This window comes from Thermobia domestica, chromosome 11, assembly GCF_964235325.1.
Source record: "Thermobia domestica chromosome 11, izTheDome1.hap1.1, whole genome shotgun sequence".
NCBI classification, from domain to species: Eukaryota; Metazoa; Arthropoda; class Insecta; order Zygentoma; family Lepismatidae; genus Thermobia; species Thermobia domestica.
The window spans coordinates 170,267,394-170,280,509 of record NC_137464.1 but is presented as its reverse complement, the minus strand read 5'-3'; the positions used below and the strand labels follow the sequence as shown (position 1 = coordinate 170,280,509).

Genomic DNA, 13,116 nt, shown 5'->3' with positions numbered 1-13,116 from the left:
TACTGAAAAGCTGAGTTACAGATTTTATGTTAAAACATGTTCACTATACCATTGCCTTATTCACAGAACAATACATTAGTTATTAATGTATGTGTGAAATAATAGTGCTTCGTGCAGATACTTTATCCAATCGGAATTGCACAATGATAAAAAAAAATGTTGCAAGGTATAATGTTTTTATTTACAGAGAAAAAGAGTTGAAAGGACTTAACGCTAACAAACATTTTCTTTAAACAGACATACATTTATTCTAATTTATGGAAGAAAGAAATAATTTGTGGAGCAGTATATTTATTAAGGTTACATATTTGTACAAAAGAATGTAAATACAATCAGGTCTGTCTTCAGAATGGACGTGCTTTTAGCCACAAATTACACTGCTTCTTTTCGCTGTCTTTCATGCAGAATCCTGGTTTTGTTTTGATACATGAAATACCTGAAACAAAAATCCAAAAATATTTAAAATGTTACATTTTAAAATATTTAACATTTTTTTAGATTAAATGGACAAAATCTGTTCGGTCAGGTATGGACTTTTGGGTTTCTGGTAGAAAAATGATGAATTTAAAAAAAAAGTGTTTGTTGATGCTGAACAACTCGAAATGTATTACTATGCAAAAGTAAGTGGGTACCCAATGGCGTTCGAGGTACCATGAGGTATGTCTGCATTTTTAGATATGTGGAAATATATGTCTCTAAAATGTAAAGAACTGATATCTGTTTAGTACAGAAAACCGCAACTCGGTAAGCCTTATGGATACCGAGGTATGGGAAAATAAAGGACACCACCATAGAAGTGTGAGTTTTGCGTACTAGATTGTGCAGTTTCGAAAACGTAATTACTGAGGGCTAACAACAACTTCAAAAGTAGTTTCAATTCAATACACTACACACACGTCCTTATGGGGGTTTTCGGGTACTATGGCATTCGCAGACCTCCCATTTCTAAACATTCTAAAATATATCTTAATAAACTTATAAAGAACTTTACAGGTGTGTGTTTACCGAAACCGCAAGTCGGTATGTTTAAAAGTTACCGAAATATGGTGAAATAAATAGGAACACCATAGGTATGTGGGGCTTCCATACTTGACAGTAGTTTAGAAAATTAATGAAAATATGACTAATGGCTATCAAGATATTGTCAAATAAAGGGAGGACCCACACAGTTATGGGGTTTTCGTGTTAGGTGGTGAAATTTCCGAAACCGATCATGAAATCTGAATAAGCACCAGTATCAATTTCATCCTAAAGTAACTGGGTATTTCCATGGGGTTTTAGAACATCATGAGTCTAAAAAGATTAAGTTTTAAAAGCTTTGGAAAATATAATTTGACATTTGTAAAGAGTATTAGAAAAGAGAATAGAGTTACCCAAAACTTCCAGCCAGTACATCTTACAGCTAGAGAGACACCGTGAAATAAAAGAGTATTAGATCTTGAAATTTCATAAAACAACTTTTGATCTTAATAAAAGTTAAATAAGATGGTACTTACATGGGTTAAGTGAGTACCTCACACTCGTCAGGGCAATTGCGATCGAAAGATTAATTCAGCTCGAAGTTTTCCTCGGGTAAATCCAAGCGTGATAATTCCTAGCGTACAAAAAGAATGAAAATTCTTTGTCAATATCTAATATAGCAACCGAGATATAAGTAATTATGTATTTTACGACGTCGTAAAAATGGAGACCCACATGGATTTGTACTGTTGAGTCTTTGCTGTAAGAAGAAGAAATTTCAGAAAACTACCGTATACACCTTAATAGACAATTAAATGGGTGGAGGCATGGTGGCTTAGTGGTAGAGTGCGTACCTTTGGTGTATTGGGTCCCTGGTTTGATCCGTGTCCAAGTCAGTTTGTAGTCGACATTGTATTCGTGGGTATTCTCGGGGTACTCCCGTTTCCTCCCACCTTTACACTCCATCAATTCTATCATCAACATTCACTTGCCTTAATTTCATTGGGCAGTTAAGTGTGATCGTATTTCTGGGAATTAAGAGAATACTCCAGTGTAGTTTCTGCAAAACATACTAGGTACACACCCCACCACTAAGTTACTGTGTCCTCACTGATTTAATTGCATATTAAGGTATATACAGTAGGTTTTTGAATTTCTTTCTTATAGCAAAGACCCAGAAGTACAAATCCTTAAAGATCTCTATTTTTACGTCATAAAATAAATGACTCGTTATATTTTGGTTACTATATTAGATATTCACAGGGAATTTTCACTCTTTTACACAGCTCGATGAACCTTTGGAACTGCCTGAAGAAAACCTAGAACTAATCTTTCCATCGAAATTGTACTGAGGTACTTACTTAACCCATAGAAATACCATCTTATTTAATTTTGTTGGGACCAATAATTTTTCCGAAGTTTCAACATCTCATACTCTTTTATTTCACGGTGTTTCTCTATATGTTAGATGTACTAGCTGCAAGTTTTAGGTAAATACATATTTCTAATACTCTTTACAAATGTCAAGTTATATTTTCAAAAGCTTTTAAAATTTAATCTTGGTAGACTGTAAGATGTTCTAACACCCCATGGAAATATCTAATTACTTGAAGATGGAATTGCTACTGGTGTTTATTAACTTTCCATGACCGGTTTCGGAAATTTTATCATCTAATACGAAAATCCCATACCTGTATTGGTCCTCTCTTTATTTGACAATATCTTGATAGCCGTTAGTCATATTTTAATTCATTTTCCAAATTGTACCTTCAAGTATGCAAGCCCCACATACATATCGTGTCGCTCTTGATTTTCCCATGTCTCGGTATCCGTAAGGCTTACCGAGTTGCAGTTTTCGGTAAACAAATATCAGTTCTTTACAGTTTAGACACATGTATTTCCATATATCTAAAATGCAGAAATTAGGTACCGCATAGTACCCCTCTACCCCATTGGGGTACCCACTTACTTTTGCATACCAGGGCAAAAACACCAGTGGTCGTTACTTTAAGGTTGAAAACATACTCTTTTGTCTCTTCTGTGAGCACCGTGAATCGGTCGGAGCTGTACCATAGTTGGAAAGAGACACTGATCCTTCCTATATGACCATGTAGTCAGAATTCAAAATCGAATAGCCGTTGAAGGAAAAACAATATTTTAAAATCCCTTGTATTGCACCGGTAGTAGTCATCTCAAAATCGAAATGTTCCAGTGGTAGTTAGGGTTTTGTACCAGTGTTCGTCACTCAAATAACTTGACATAATTTATTCAGAAACGCACTGTTTATCAGTTTAAAATTAAGAATAGAGTATAAAGTACTAATCTTAATAACTGTGCATCACTTTTGGCACTCAAGAAAGAAAATAAAAAAGTTTTTACATACTTTTTAAAGCAATTTCAGTAAGAAAAATGTTAACTGAATTCAAAAGTTAACTGTATATTATTTTAACGTTGAGAGTACAATATTAATTACTATGTTTAATAACTATAGTGACTTTAAGCACTCAAGATTGAAAATAAACATGTTTGTACATACATTTTTAATACAATTTGAGAAACAAAATAAGTTAACAAAATTCAAAACTTAATTATATATCACCTTAAGATTAAGAATGGACTATAAAATACTGAGGTTAATAATAATGCATTACTGAAGAATGAAAACAAAAATGTTTTTAACTACCTATATTGTATTTACATGTTGTTATTTCTCATTAACATGCTTTTTGATAACGCACGATATGGGCTAGGGGTACGCACGAGAAATGATTTGAGACTGTCACCTCTCTCAAAGGTGTCGCGAAAGTTGTCTCGTCTCGAAAACTGTATCTGTTTCTATTGGAAGAGCTATGTCTCGTCTCGAATTTCGTAACAAAAATTCGTTACACATGCAGTTTTGTGTAAAAAGTGAAATGTATAAATACAGGAGAGAAAACATTGCAGACAAACATTATGTTAGTATGTTGAACATACTTTTTCGTATGTGGTGCAAAATATCTTCATCTATGGGGTTACTTTGCACCAAAGTTTGTATGAAATGAAATCTTTGAGTTTTACGTTCCACGATTTTGCCGGGTATGCTAAAGAAGACTATAATCATGAGAATGAATGAAATAGTAGAATGAAAACTGTGAGAGAAAACGGGAAAACCCCGAGAAAACCACACACAGTGTTTGTCCAACACAAAGCCCATTTGGCACGTGCTGGGATCGATCCAGGAACTCCACGCAGGAGAGGTGAACGCTCCATCACTGAGCTACCACGTCCCCAAAAACACAACCTCAGAATATACTTCATATAGAGTAGAAATGAAATGAAATCTTTGAGTTTTACGTCCCACGATTATGCCGGTTAGGCTAAAGGAGACGGTGATGATGAGTAATGAATGAAATGGTGGAATGAAGAAAGTGGGAGGAAACGGGACAACCCCGAGAAAACCCACGCACACGATGTTTGTCCACCACAAAGTTCACTTGGCGGGGACTGGGATCGAACCCAGGACCCCAAGCACCAGAGGTGAACGCTCCACCACTGAGCCACCGCGACCCCTCATATAGAGTAGAAGTAACAAGATGTAAAAAAAAAAAAAAGAAAAGAAAAGAAAAATGGCCCGTCTGGAGGACATGTAAGCTAAACACCAATACAATTGTTACAGATTTATTTACTTGCACTGTTTAGGCTGAACATCGCAACACCAATATCATTATGTCACATCCTTAACTATGCTAACTACAACGTAGACCTGCTTTGCTTCGTAATGTCCAAATAGTTGATTATTGTGCTCGAAAGCAGGCACGTAGCATACAAATTTATGATGTTGAAGGCGTTATTTTTCACAGCTATGGAGAAAAGACATGAAAACGAAAAATAAAAATAAATCTTTGTTTTACTTCCTACAGTTATGCTATGTATGCTGACAGTCACAAATGAGTATTGAAAATTGATGATCTTGGAATACGATTTGGTGGAATAATGAGGGGGAGGGGAATAGACATTGATTAAATATAAAATTGAAAAGAAATAAGGGCCTGACGCTCAAATATTTATCTATCTGGCAGCCACCTTGATCCCTCTAAAATATCATGAAGTACTTGATTGATTCTAAACCCAATAATAGTAATAGTAATTATAACAATAAACACAGAATATACCTAGATATAATTTACGCACCTTGAAGTGTAGAAATTAATGATTGCAATCCTCAGCATTCCAATAGTTCTTTGGTTTCTCCAAATGAAGATTCGGACATCGGTTTTCTTCTCAAGCAATAATGGGGTACAATAATCAGTTGCAGTCCAAAGCAAAGTCACTAAGTTAAGCATGAATATAAAAGATTTTGTGTTAAATATTTCAATGTAAATTTCATGAAATAGAATTCATTAGTTAGTTACATACAAACTCTTACGCATGTAAGTCAGAATCTACTTGTAATAACTTGTAAATTTAAACAAACTAAATTATACTACAGTTATAGGGACATCAAACATATATTCCATAAGATATATAGGGTGTCTCAAAAGTCCCCTGACATAAAGTAACTCGATTATTATCAGAGTTACAACAAAATGTAATTGGGAAACCGTCTCCAAATATGATGTTTCCAATGTAAGTTGAAGGAATTTTCAAAATCGGATGAGCCGTTTGGCTGTACACTCTTTATGCGTCCAATGTTAAATGAAAATGCAACGTTGCCATTTACCTGGACCCACAACATAAGTGAATGAAGTTACTGATTTTTACGCTAACATGTCGATGGCTAGTCCCCATTTCAAACAGTAACTTCATTCACATATGTTGTGGGTCCAGGTAAATGTAACATTGCATTTTCATTCCACATTGGGCGCATAAAGAGTACAGCCCGAACGGCTCCTCCGATTTAAAAAGTGTTCACTTTAGATTGAAAACAACATATTTAGAAATGGTTTTTCCTCTTACGTTTTGTTGTAACATCAGAGGACTTTCGAAACACCCTGTATACATCATACGAAGTTCCTTTCTAAATTCTACACGGGTGTAGTTTAATTGAATGTGAGATGGGTGATACACATTAGGCCGTTTGGAAATACTCTCACAGACGGCCGCCATTTTGGATTAAATTTGTTTGTTATAAACTGGTGGGTAATGTGATATATATATGGCCACGGGCTAGAATTTTCTCAGTATGTCAAATATGCAATCAGATTCCATGGAGCTTAATTTGGTGAAAAGTTATTGCCAATTGAACGTTGTATTTACCTCTTTCTTCTAGATGTAGAACCATACCGTTAGCACGTGAGGAATGCATCGAAATATTCAAACTGTGGAGCGGGAGGAGTGCCTGTACAGTGGTTACCGATTGCAAACAGAATCATCCACAATGTGACTGTGTTACATGTTGCAGTGTCACAGTAATTAACTAAATTTGAGGAGACGGGCACATTCGTGGACATACGTCGTAGCGGACGATCGTAGAGAACTACAGATGAAGCAACGCCTACGGCAGTGCTGACTTCTTTCTCGATGTGGCCCCAGAGGAGCACACGTCATTTATTAATGCAATGTGGGTTGAGTCATAGGGTCTGCGCGTGTATAAGTGCATCCGTACAAGGTGCAAATGAAGCAACATCTCCACGAGAACGATGTTGATCGCCAAGTGCAGTGAGTAATTATGGTTAACATTTTTATGCAAATACTCTTTTCAGATGAAGCTGACCTCTACGTAAATGGGAAGGTTAATAGGCAGAACATGCACAATTGGTCACCTGACAACCCCGCGTGCAAGACCCCTCCAACATGACCAGCGCAAAGAAAATTAATTATGTTGTTGGCAGACAAATGAGGAATACGTCTAATCAGTCACTTTTTCATTCCATAAAATTAACTGCGGAATAATACCTCACGCTCGTACAGGGATAGATATTGCGAGCTGCGATGCCCGAGGATGGTACATTCTCGCAGTTTTTTCAACACCATGGCGCTTTCTTCATTATGGATTCGTATTGCGTCACTACTTGAACAATTCTCTAGAACATGGGTTGATCGACGAGAGGCAGTTGAATGGCTGCTCGATCACCGGACCTAACGCTGTTCATTTTCTAGCTAAGTGGAAAAGTTAAGGCTATGGTTTGTGCAGTAAATATTCATAATTTTTATCATCTAGAACAAAGTATCGCCATCGTCTGTGCACAAATTTGACCCTATATCCTACTTTGTGTCCACAGCAATTGGAAGAAGCTTCTGCAAATGTTTATTGCTCAGTAGGAACATGTGGAACATATACTATAACCAGGGATAAAAGTGGACCTGAAAAGGTGGGGGGACGGTAGGTAGCGGCATCACTCCACGCCGTTCCTCCTGCCTATCTCTGCCCATTGTACCATTTTAGGATCTGGGGGACGCCCTACATATTTTTCGAGGTGGGGAACTGCGTCCCCCGCGTTCCCCCTCGCTTTTACCCCTGACTATAACAGGGAAATGTGTTCGAAGTGGGAAAAATCAGAGGCGGTGTGTTTTATTACGATTTTGACTCGACATATCGGCTATCTAAATGTTCAAATGCAGTGAGGTGTGAAGCCTACAAGATTGCATTTCTATTTACATAATGTCTGAAAACCACTGGAAAGCTTCTTTTAGTTACGGAGAAAAAACAGAGAGACTGATCCATCCATCGTGAACAACTTTCTGGAAAAAAATAAATAAAAATAGCCCTTACCTTGTATCAGAGAATTATACACGAAAGTGCTCAAAAACCGACTTTTAATATTAACAATTTCCAGCGGGAAAACTCCTGGACCACACACTCGAATGAGGGGTATTTCAAACTCCCGTAAGATCTGCCCCCACACCAATCCCCTAAATCCGCCCATGCTCAAAAGACGACGCTTATAAGAATTCAGACAAGACGACACATACATACATACGAAAGAAACAATTCAATACGGCACATCAAAATATAAACTAGATGAACTTCTTTGAAAACACCTCATTTTACAAACAAAAGGTAGAAAAAGGTAAAAATGTCAGTATTGTCAACTTAGAATCTACATAAGAAATAAAATCTTTTTATGTGCAAAGCTATTCGTCAATACGTATAAAAAATGGATTTATTAATGGTATTTAGCATTTATTCTTCCGTGAAGGTATATCTTGATCACTAAAAAACCAGAAACGGTATGTCTCTATCACTGGAAAAAAAACAGAAGGGTATGACATACCACTACATATAGTCTCACTTGGTTCACTGCCAATAACATTTCACCAGAATAAGTTACATGATATCTGATTGCATATTTGACCTCCTCAGAACATTTTAGTGCATGGCCATGTATCACACTACCCACTTATCGTCCATATTACAATTTCGAATCTAAGATGGCGACCGTCCGCGTGATGTAATCCGAAAGTATCCCTCTGGGCCTAATGTGTATATCTTATCTCGCAATCAATGTAACTACATCCCTGTAGTTTTCAGAAAGGATGACAAGGGACTTCTGATGCATCCTGTATATAATAATTGTATCAATAATGACGGGTATACCGGCTAGGCTAAAGGAGACGCTGATGATGATATAATGAATGAAATGGTGGAATGAAGAAAGTGGGAGGAAACGGGAGAACCCCGAGAAAATCCACTCACACGGTGTTTGTCCACCACAAAGTTTACTTGGCGCGAGCTGGGATCAAACCAAAGACCCCAAACACCAGAGGTGAACGCTCTAACACTGAGCCATCGAGGCCCGACAGGAATATTTGTTGAAGTCTACTGTCTTCTTCAGTACCAAGGTTACACAAAAATGAGCCTATGGTTTTGACGGAATTCGAACCAACATTATATGTATACTCTCTCAGTGAGAATCAAAGCTGGCACCAAGTTTACATATGCGCGCGCATTGTATTTTACTTATATAGCTCACAGAGCTATGGGCGAGCAAGCAAGGCACGTGCCCCGGGCGTGTGGTTGGAGGGGCTACTAAAAGAGAGGTTATATATTAGTACTTTTCCATTTTGGTGTTTAATACTTTTCATCAGAGTGCGAAATCATGAAATCAAAGTGGGGGGAGACTGAAGGACTGAAGAGAGCGAGAGAGAGGGAAAAAAAAAGCTGCGCAGTCTTACACTTCAAGAATTGTAGTGAAATGAGAAGGTCAGAATTCAAGATGACATTCGGATGCTTGGCACGAAGAAAAACATTGCAAGCAATTTTGAAAAAAAAAGAAGAAACTTAAATAATGTGATATATTTTGTAGACTTTGGATATGTATGTTTTAGTTGGCATCAACAATTATTGGTGTGTTTTGTGACAATTGACAGTTTAGCGAGAGACTAGGCTAACTGACAATTTTAACTTTCTGAAAGAAAAGGAAACAAATGAAAACAGCACGTTACAAAGGATACGACTGATATTCATAGTTTGGCTTAGTATACAACAGGGGTGGATCCAGGATGGACTACTGGGGGGCGGTGGGTTGTAATGCCACTACTTACAAGATAGAGCTACTTTTAAGAGATTCAACTCTGGGTGGGTTTTATTTTATATTAAAATACACAAAGTTTCCTCTTCTTGGGGGAGATAGACCCTCCCTGGATCCGCCCCTGTCTCAGGACAAGCCACACAGACAAGTGGTTGAGGCAAAGGTCAATTAATGACATTAGTATTCTGTTCCGTCAAAATCTCAATCTTGACCTGGATGTAAGTTAGCCTGGTCTCTCACTGAACAACTCAATTGAATGTTTCATATGTAAATTAGGCACTTCTACATCACAAACAGTAAATATAACCTACCTTATTCTACGTTTTTAAATGCATTTCTACAACTGATTGTAACTTTAAAGGTTCTCGTGAAGATTAGCTGGTGGAGGTTACCTAACATAGCCATGAGTTATCAAATTAACAGTTGTGCTTCGTGGGTGATGATAATGATCCTGAGGTTAGATGTTAAATTGGACTCGAGAGCGGAACAAGGGCTGGTCTTATTCGTGTCTCAGACGGGGCATGGAATGGAACGAATATGAAAATAAGGTTGCTGTAATAGTTTTTCATAGGGTTTGTAAGATTTTCGAAACACTTGGCAATTTTTTTTTTATCAAGACGACATTTTTTTAAGATAAAAATCAAGACTTGGCAATTTCAAGTTTCATCCCCCTCCCAATCTTGTAATGCTCGCTACGCCGCTGTAAGCAATACATATTTTCGACAATATTCGTTGTTCATCCGTTTCCGCTGGGTTCCAACGTGGTGAGCTGCATATGGGACTTTTAATAGTGTTATTATAATGAGAAAGAATTGCAAATTATGTTCATGTTCCTAAAAGAGGGAAATTGAAAGAGAAATTAAATTAAAAATAAATAAGGGAGAGAAAAGTAATTACTTGAAAATAAAAATAAAGTCTTTGAGTTTAATGTCCCACGATTATGCTGTTAGGCTAAGGGAGACGGTGATTAAAGCAAGTTAATGGTTATGGAATATTTGGTGGAATGAGAAAGTGGGAGGAAACCAAGTCCCCGAGAAAACCTACAAGCACGTATATGAAAATGAAGTAAAACATACACTGGACTATGCTTTCTTTGTCTAGCAGAGTCATAGTTTGGAATCGAAAATGTGTTTTGAATCCTTGTATTTAGAGACTGAGAGTGTAAGTAACGAAATCACTTAACACATCCATTAAGATTTCGGAAAGCGAAATCTAAATTTAGGTAAGCTAACTCCATGTACTAACTGCTTGCATCCGCTTCGTACATTGTTCGAAGGGTCACGAAACAAATCACCTCATTTAGTCTACACATACCTAGTACTAGCGTTAATTACCTGCTTCGTTGGGTGAAAATAAGAAAACCAGTAATACATGTATGTTACGTTAGTCAGTCACTTTTTTTACTATTACGAAACGCTCTCTCATATCGGTTATTTTCGATCATTTGTAAGATCCGTCTCCCCTCTTTCCCTCCCCAAGTTGCTCGGCTGAATTTTGATTTAAATAGTATCGGAAGTGTCACTGTCCATTTCTGCGCCCCCGAAAACAATGGATTTAGATTAGGATTAGTTCACTTAACTTAGTAAGCCTACACAGCTTTGGCGCGGCTCGACTTGCTGGAAAGCAATCCAAAATATAAACAAATATATCGATGTCACTGGGGTTTAGTAAAGTGTATCGTAAGTCAAGAAGATTGAGAATCACTGCCTCGATTATTCACTTCAATTAATCATCAAACTCCTTTAACCTGAAGTACATAATCGTGGAATGTTCAATTAAAATTATAATTTTATGGCATCTAGAAAATGCACATATCGTACATTACGTTACATTACCATTCAATCGCAATAGGTTATTACAGACATGTGGTTGGCTTGAAGCTTAGCGTCCTATTCAGCGCCAAGACTGTGTACTACCTACATCTACAGCATAATATGGAATCCTACTCGCATGATCTTAGATCAAGATTTGAATCAACGGGAGGATGAAGATTTTCCCTCTCGTCAAGTAATTTCCCCAACTCGCCAAAGAATTTCTCCCTTGCCGGGGAAATATTTTCCCTATCGTCAAGGATAGCAACGAGATCTCTTTCGGGAGTAAAGACATCCTATAAAATGGATTAGTGTTGCCGCGAAATTCAAAATGGTTCATATTATTGGTAATTCTGGGCATTGCTTAAGTTCTGACAGGCTATCTGAAAGAACCGGTTTATCGATCGTCATTTGTAGTCCATAGGGTTACTGCGCAAATCCCGGGGGGATGAGGACATGTCCCCTCCAATCTTAGAACTGGGGGGACTTTCCCCTCAATAATCCGATTTGAAATGCGTTTTTTGGAGAGAAATGTGATGATTTGTGTCCGATTGCCACAAAGGAAAGTAAGATGAAATTGATGTCCCCACCCCAGAATAAGCCTTAAATCTGCCCGCCTCACAATTTTGAAGACAACTCTGCTCCCCTGATCCTCCGCAGCATTGTTTTTCAACTTCATAATTTGAACATCCTTAAAAAAATTATGAGAACTGTCTTACCCGTCCCTCCCAATGTTGAAGACAGATTTGCGCCGCTGCATACGGTTAACATGGAGCTAGATGGAATTCGGAATGTTCCGTTACAATAATATCCAATTTCAACTTGATCCGCCCCCCCCCCTCCCGTTTCCTCCACACAAAGCTCCTCGTAAGAAAGAGTAACCAAAACGCTTATTGTAGCTTTATATTTTTGAGGCTGATTCATCTGTTTCTTTCTGTTTCATCTTTCCTTAATATTTTTCATTTCTGGATCCGAAGGGGGGGGGTCTGGACCCACCCCTTGGCTACGAGCCTGCTTCCCGTAAAAAGCATCATTCGAACCCTGAATCAAACAACTCCATCTGTAAAGCAGTGCTGAGTTGATTTTAATATCCTTTTCTGCAACGAGGCTGTATGAGACGTGGACTTACTGATTAACATGGACTCCGAACCACTCCCGCCGGGAATCGAACGCGGGTCTCCCACACCAAAGGCGCGTACGCTAACCGCTTAGCCATGAAGGAGCTCATATCTATAGCAGTGTAAGCAACAACAACAACAAAAAGAAACACACACATATACTAGAAGTTTGCACAATTGGGGATCAAAACATTCTCAATGAAGTATGAGAAATAGTAAACGTCAATCAAAGTGGGCTTCTGCTTATTCTTTACTTCGTTAATACTTAATTCCTTCTAGAAATAGTGAAACAATACTATGAAGACACAGTACTTAAACATAATCGAAAGAATAAGACAAGGAAACAGAGTAATTTCCGACTAATTAAACTAGTCATATATACTATACCTAACTGTTACATTGTATTTCTTACCATATTACGAAAGCGATATAACTTTTTTACCAGCCATAGAAGCTGGACGCAATCCAATACTGCAATTTAGACGCTGTAACGAAAGCTGCAAGTCAAACACCTGACACTCCTAACTCTTCAAACTGTGTAATAGCTGTTTCAAGCGGCCTACAACTTATGACCTTGAAACTATGTGCTAGTGACCAAATTAATGCCAAGGTACGATAAAACACCCCAACTTGCCACAATGACGTCAACACAAGGAAAAAAAGAAAAACATCTAATTTTTGGTTCGAAAATTATGAAACAATAATAATAATAATGTAATTCTCAGGAACTCAAACATTAGTTAACTAGAGAACATAACAAGCAAAACAAAACAAAAC

The 13,116-nt window shown here is 37.6% G+C and overlaps 1 long non-coding RNA gene across 1 annotated transcript; it reads right to left on the bottom strand.

Moving 5' to 3' along the window:
- Positions 1-284: 284 nt before the first annotated feature.
- On the bottom strand, positions 285-12,847 carry LOC145663705 (uncharacterized). The gene is made up of 3 exons (XR_014127235.1): positions 12,752-12,847; positions 5,131-5,269; positions 285-436 (listed from the first exon to the last, which is right to left on the bottom strand). It is a non-coding gene; the product is annotated as an uncharacterized LOC145663705 (long non-coding RNA).
- Positions 12,848-13,116: the final 269 nt, after the last annotated feature.